This window comes from Triticum urartu, chromosome 5A (genome assembly GCF_056163025.1).
Source record: "Triticum urartu cultivar PI428250 chromosome 5A, HENAU_Tu73, whole genome shotgun sequence".
In the NCBI taxonomy this organism is placed as follows: Eukaryota; Viridiplantae; Streptophyta; class Magnoliopsida; order Poales; family Poaceae; genus Triticum; species Triticum urartu.
In genome coordinates this window covers 518325473-518332730 of record NC_141877.1, presented here as the reverse complement: position 1 = coordinate 518332730, position 7258 = coordinate 518325473, and the positions used below count along the sequence as shown (strand labels likewise).

Sequence of the window (7258 nt, the reverse complement as noted above, 5' to 3'; positions counted from 1 at the left end):
GATGTGTGTGTCATTTTGTTTTGTGATCTGAAATTGTATGGAATAGTGTGCACATATGTGAAATTGATAGTCTGTGAAATATGAATTTACAGTCTTTTGTAAAAATGTGGTAGTGAAATTTGTTTTTTGAAAGGATTGAAACAGTTCTTTGATGATTGAGATAATGAGTTTCACTCGTTTTGAAATATGACATTGGCATTGGAATAACTGAAATCACATTGTAAAAAATGAAATTGTTTATGCCACTCTTTTGAAATACTAAGTTTCACTTTTTGAAATATGAAATATATGAAATAGCCGTTTCTAATATCCGCAACATGTTATTTCAATGAGATATATATTGAAATAGATTTTCAAATATGAATTGAATTTTTTTCCGCCACTTTTGGAATATTCAATCTGAATCTTTTTTGAAAAATATGAAATTTTAATAGCTGAAATCACCTTTTAAAGAAATTGCAATTGTATTTTTTTTACCGATCTGAAATAATCAGTTTCACTTATTTTTTTGTGAGTTTGGAATTGTGGGATCTAGTGAAATCAATTGATATAATTGAGAAGTTGATGAATGAATCAACTTTTGTGTCATTTGTTTTTGTGATCTAAAATTGTACACAATAGTGTGCACATATGCGAAATTGATAGTCTGTGAAATATGAATTTACAGTCTTTTGTAAAAATGTGGTAGTGAAATTTATTTTTGAAAGGATTGAAATCAGTTCTTTGATGATTGAGATAATGAGTTTCAATCGTTGTGAAATATGGCATTGGCACTGAAATTAACTGAAATCACATTGTAAAAAAATAAAATTGTTTATGCCACTCTTTTGAAATAGTAAGTTTCACTTTTTAAAAATATGAAATGTATGAAATTGCTATTTCTAATATATGTATCTTGTTATTTTGCTATTTCTAATATATGTATCTTGTTATTTCGCTATTTCTAATATATGTATCTTGTTATTTCTATGAGATACGTATTGAAATAGATTTTTAAATATAGATTGAAATTGTTTCCGCCACTTTTGGAATATTCAATTTCAATCTTCTTTGAAAAATATGAAATTTTAATAGCTGAAATCACCTTTTTAAAGAAATTGAAATTGTATTTCTTTTACCCATCTGAAATAATTGCTTTCACTTCTTTTTTTGTGAGTTTGGAATATATGAAATATATGTTTTTAAAAATAAAAAAATGAGTTTTAAAAGATTTCAAATCAATTTAAAGTGAGAGGGGTTGATCCTTTGAAAAGAAACGAAGCATGTACTTCTGTAGTTCGTGTGTGCGTATCAAGTTTTAAATAGCCGGCTATAGCCCCGCTATAGCTTCGCTATAGCTGTTTGAGGGTGTTGCCGCTAAATGATTTCATGTACAATTTGCCGCTATAGCCCCGCTATAGCTGTTTTTAAAGGTCACCGCTAAATGCCATAGCCCGCTATTTAAAACATTGGTGTGTATTTGTAAAGTGAGGGAGTGGCAGGCGTGGCTGAAATCACATGGGTGGGTCCAGCTGGTCAAATCACGTGGGTGGTCCCACTCCCAATCCGATGAAATAGAGAGGTTTAAATAAAGAATAGATTGAAATATAAGAATACAAATTGTGACAACTTTTGAGATGGGCCGGCTCCAGTAAAAAAAGGTTTGCGGGCCATTTCACAAGCTAGCTTCAGGGTGGCCCCGTCGAAGCAATCAGCTCCCAACCACCACCATAGCCGAGCGGAAGGAGAACAAGCTCTGGTAGTAAAAACTCCAATTTGACAATATTTCTGTTTCTAAATTAAACTGCCAAAACGTCTACGTACATATTCCATCCGTCCGGAAATACTTGTTGTAGAAGTGAACAAAAATGGATGTATCTAAAACTAAAATATATTTAGATATATCTATTTTTTCAGCAAGTATTTCCGAACGGAAGGAGTATTTAGGAACGGAGCGAGTACTACAGTGTAGTATGGTGGGCTGTGTCGATCCAGGTCCATGTTAGCGGGGACGAAGTATGGATGGATTGATCGATTCATGTCGCGTTTTGGTAGGTGCCATGCGTGGTGCACGCCGCTCCACGCCACCCAGACCCAGGCCAAGATCAACAGCTCTCGGCTCACTCACTATATATACACTCCATCGAGGCCAGAGGCATCACATTCACACGCCGATCCACCGCCACCTGGAGCGATACTGCTAGCTACGACCATGGACGCCAACGCCGATGCCCGCTCCTCGTCCTCGCCCATGCACATCGTCATCTTCCCGTGGCTCGCGTTCGGGCACATGATCCCCTTGCTGGAGCTTGCAGAGCGCCTGGTGGCGCGCGGCCACCGCGTCTCCTTCGTCTCCACGCCGCGCAACCTCAGCCGGCTCCGGCCGGTCGTCGGCGTCCACTTCGTCGCCCTGCCGCTGCCCCGCGTGGACGGCCTCCCGGAGGGAGCCGAGGCCACCTCCGACCTCCCGCCCAGTCCCGGCAACCTGGCCGAGCTTCTACTCAAGGCCGCCGACGGCCTCGTCGGCCCATTCTCCGCCTTCCTCGACGAGGGCAAGAAGCCAGACTGGCTCGTCCTCGACAACCTCCACTACCTGGCAGCGGCCGCCGCCGCCGACCGAGGCGTGCCGTCCGTGATGTTCCTCCCCTTCGCCGCCGCGTCGACCGCGCTCTGGGGCGTGCCGCGTGTGTCCACGGTGGTGGACCCAGAGCTAGGGGCGACCGTGCCCCAGCGCTTCGTGCTAACCTACCAGTGCTGCAAGATCGTCGCCCAGCGGTGCTGCGTGGAGTTCGACCCCGAGGCCGTGCCTCTGCTGCCGGGCGTCCTGGGCAAGCCGTTCGCCCCTATGGGCCTGCTGCCGCCGCCGCCTCTGAGGGCGAGTTCGAATAATGAAGGTGACGAGCTCGTGTCATGGCTGGACCGGCATCCGGCAAAATCCGTCGTCTACGTCGCGCTGGGAACCGAAGCGCCGCTGACCACCGAGCTGGTGCACGAGCTGGCCATCGGCCTGGAGCTCGCCGGTACGCCGTTCCTGTGGGCTCTGAGGAAGGTCGGCGACCAAGACGTTCTTCCTCCGGGCTTCGAGGAGCGCATCAAGGGCCGCGGCCTCGTGGCGATGGGGATGGTTCCGCAGACCAGGGTGCTAGCGCACGGCTCCGTGGGCGCGTTCCTCACGCACAGCGGGCCGGGCTCCGCCATCGAGGGGATCCAGTATGGGCATCCCCTCGTCATGCTGCCCTTCTTCGGAGACCAACAGACGGGGGCTCAGTTCATGGAGAGGAAGAAGGTCGGTCTGCTGGTGCCGAGGAACGGGGAGGATGGACTGTCTTTTGACCGGCAAGGCGTCGCGTCCACGGTCCGGGCCGTCGTGGTGGACGAGCAAGCAGGACGCGTCTTCGCCGCCAATGCCAACAAGTGGCAGCAGGTTGTCGCGGACACTGCCTGCCATGAGAGGTACATCGATGAGTTCGTTCAGCAACTCCGATTCTACAAGGACCAGTGAAGTGACTCCATGGCTAATGGAGGCGACAATGACTCGTGCGTACGTGCATCACCCTCCGTCGAGTCGGAGATTCGTTCCACGTTTTATGGTTTCGGCAAAGTTTGGCTTGTTCCGTAATGTTGCTGTTAGCACGGTGTGTCATGTGTGCGTGTTCATGCTCACCGTGCACGTTCTCTTGGGTACGTCTTTCGAGTTATGATGTGAAAATAAACTCATGTGAAAATCGGTCCTACCCCAAGTTGATAAGCCAACAAATTCTTTTCACTGCTTGTTTCCTCAGCTAGCTTATTTGTGGTTTACCCGGTGAAAAGTCTGTAATGCCATTGCCACGGCTGATTTGCAGAATTCAGCGATATGGGCCATACCGGCATATAGTCTCATTATCTGTACCGTCCAAAGGACCAGATTGGTAGGTAGGCAGGGCATTGATAGAGCATGTGCGAGCGCCAGATATTCTAGTGTACTGGAGATGGCTGTACACCAGAGCTGTCTTTGGACCAGGGTAGATTGTATGTACTGGAGGTCCCAAGGGGCGGGATGGTGCAGTTTGACGGATGGACCGCTGGTACAGGACCTGCATCCGCCATGTACCGTGGCCCAGAATTTTTCCTCTGTCTACACACGACCGCACAGAGTCCCTAGCACGCGTCTGCATCGGCATCTGTTGCGACGATGGGCGGCCCTGTTTGCTCACCGCCGGCGTCTTTGCTCATCCGTTCACAATTGCAAGTTTGTAGCCGAGGATCGGCAATGTAGTGGCGGCGAGAATAGTCTGTGTCGCACTGAACTAGCCTGTGGGAATAGTCCATGGCAGCGCACTGTAGTGGGGCCGCCGCCTCGGACGACAGAGACAGCATGTACAGCGTGACGACGGAGTCCGGGGAGTCTACTATTAAGCCAGATCCACGAGTACCCCGGGTGATTAAATGTACTTCCTCTGAAAATGCTGAACTGAAACCGTGTGCAGCTGAAGACAGTGACGAATTTACCGTTTTCTGTAGTCTGGTGCTATAGCTTAGTAGATTTAGCATTGATGTCGTTCAAAATGATGCAACGAATGAACAACATATGCAAGTACCTGGTTTAGTACTAGCACTTTCCTGGAGCAAAGAGCAAACAGTAAGGCTCGTTTAGAATTGCAAACATAGAACAATTATATTGAACTGGATATATGTACAACACATGAAAATTCAGTAAATCAACATGAGAATTGGTGGTAATTTTTCACCATTATAGCTGCATTTCGTACATCAGTTCAGCGCTCATACTATTCAGTTTCCAAAATGTCACCCAGCGCGCAGGAAAGTGCAGCATGTTGAGAGTTCTGTCGAAACACAAATTCATTCTCTGCTATAGGATAGGACTAAAAATTTAAGTGTCACAGCTAAACTCAATTCCTCTACTCACTGCAAAACAATAATCGCATATGTGTACGATGCTTAATCTAAGGTAAACGCAGCTGGCAACAGAATATGAGCCCAAACACATTAACTGCATTTTTGTTCAAGCAGTTTCTGTAGTTTAGAACAGCGAGACCAGCCCAAAATAGATTTCCTACTATGGAGCAAGTTTAGCTAGCAGAAATAGAAGAACTACTGGGTTTTCGAGAAACCCTATCTTAGTGCAAAAAAATTGGGATTCACATGGCCAAGGCAACAACAAGTGAACCGTGAAGCGACAGTCAGGAGTCCTGCTCTGGTCTTTCTCTACACTGCATCGACATCGTGTACCGCGCCTCCGCATGGGCTGAATTAGCAAAAACATCGAAGCACTTAGACATACATCATGTCACAGGTACCGCAACAGGTTAATGAAAATATCAAGAAGAAAGCTGAAGTCCAAAAACGCAAAACAATGTAATGCATAGAAAAAGCTAGCTTTCATACAGTGTTGTGGGATATAGCCTGAATTTTGTCCACACATTAATCGAAACAATTACAGTAGGGTATATAGTAGAAATTGGTATCTTCTCTGTGAAGTTTAAATGAGCAGGCTGAAGTGATTTGGGCTTCTGAAGTTGTAAAGTCTTCTACTAGCAACATATAGTATTAAATTGAAAAACTGAATTGTCTGAATTAAAAACCAAACACCAACTAGCTTCAGACAACCTTCTAGCGTCTGCCCATAAATCCAGCAGGCACAATGTCGTGCCTCTAGTTTTGCAATCAAGAAGATAGTTTTACAAAACCTGAAAGCAATGTAATGTGCATGCAGAAACTAATTTCTCTGTAGTGTTTGCGGGATACAACATGAATTTTCTTCCTGAATTACAATTGCCTAAATAATATAGAAATCGGTATCTTCTATGTGAAGCTGAACTTATATGACTGAACTGACTTGAGTTTTCAAGTTCCAAGACTGGGAATATGTCAACAACTAAGCATCAGGCTACACAGACAGATTAATCCAATCCAACAGCCACAATGCAAGTACAAAAGTTCAAAGAATTGCCAAGTCCTAACTGAAACCGTTCCAGTAAACAATTTCAGTACACTGTTTTCCAGCACAAGCTGATCAGTACTCCATTAAAACAGAACCCAAAAGATCTTATCAATGCAGCAAATAATACATATATCTTGCAAATAATTTTCTGGGCCTCTCTCACCTAGTGTCCCGGTCACGAGACGACGATGTGGATGTCTCGTCAGCTGCGAGACAGGTCGACGAGCCTGCGCTCTGCTCGATTGTGAGTTGCTCTGTACATCACATTCTTCTCCACCTCTTCTACTCTGTCAGCACCTGCGTCGTACAAAGGGCCACCCTGAGTTCATGGAGCTTTTGCCAGACTGCAAGAACGAGAAAGAACGGAATGAGCCCGCATCATTTGTAGCAGCCCAGATCCAGGATTGGATTCAAGATCTTACACTGCAAAGGATACACTTGTACTGATTGCCGGGTCTTTTCCCACCGGTGGATATTTGGCCAAACACTGCCTGCCGCATCGAGGTAATAGGATTAAGGGGAGAAGATCCATGTTCATGGCTTGGGGGTGGAGGAGAAAGAGGCCGTGATTGCCGCGGTGCGCTAAAACGGAACAGTGCGAGGGGGAGAGGAATGTGGAAGGACAACTGCCTGTGCAGCTGTATGTGAGAACAGAGATGAATTTCGTTGGGCAAAACTATACCTGCCATGGGAAGCCTGGCCCGACCTAGCCCGAAAAAGCCCGACCCGGTCCGGCCCGACGCTGCTCCTGGGCTGGGCTCGGGCCTAGATTTTGAGCCCGATGGTTGGACCGGGCCGGGCTCAGACCCGTCATTTTTGCACTTTTCTAAAGGTCGGGCCGGGCTGGCCCAAAGCCTGACGGGCTTTTACGTGTTCGGGCCGGGCATGGACCAAGAAAACAGGCCTGATGGCCAGGTCGGGCCGAGCCCAGGCCCGGTTTTTTGCGTCGGGCTTGACTAGGCCCGGCCTGAAGCCCGGCCTGGCCCGAGGTATGGCCAGTTATAGGCAAAACGACTCGTGCCTAGGGTCGAGCGGATCATGTGCGACTGGACTCCAGTCTAGAAAAGATTAGGAACGGCAAGACCGTAGAAGACCACTGGGCCACATCAGTAATGAACAACGGACAAGAAGAACCGGCACTGTTCAATATTAATGTGAGGAAAGGCAATACAATATGCAATACAACTGTGCACACTGATCCCTAGGTGGACCAACGTCTCCGATAATACTACCATATGGTAGTACGACCCACATTGAATTTTCGATTCAAAAGCGATAAATACAAACACAATACGAAGCTGAAATACAAAGTGAAGGACAAAATGGGTGATTCGT

General features: G+C 46.6%; 1 long non-coding RNA gene and 1 pseudogene across 1 annotated transcript; one reads left to right on the top strand and one right to left on the bottom strand.

Moving 5' to 3' along the window:
• Window positions 1–2129: 2129 nt before the first annotated feature.
• Window positions 2130–3745, top strand: LOC125510137 (UDP-glycosyltransferase 91B1 pseudogene; annotated as a pseudogene).
• Window positions 3746–4745: 1000 nt separating this feature from the next.
• LOC147972403 (uncharacterized) lies at window positions 4746–6550 on the bottom strand. The gene is made up of 3 exons (XR_015603411.1): window positions 6346–6550; window positions 6087–6267; window positions 4746–5227 (listed from the first exon to the last, which is right to left on the bottom strand). It is a non-coding gene; the product is annotated as an uncharacterized LOC147972403 (long non-coding RNA).
• Between the last annotated feature and the right edge of the window lie 708 nt (window positions 6551–7258).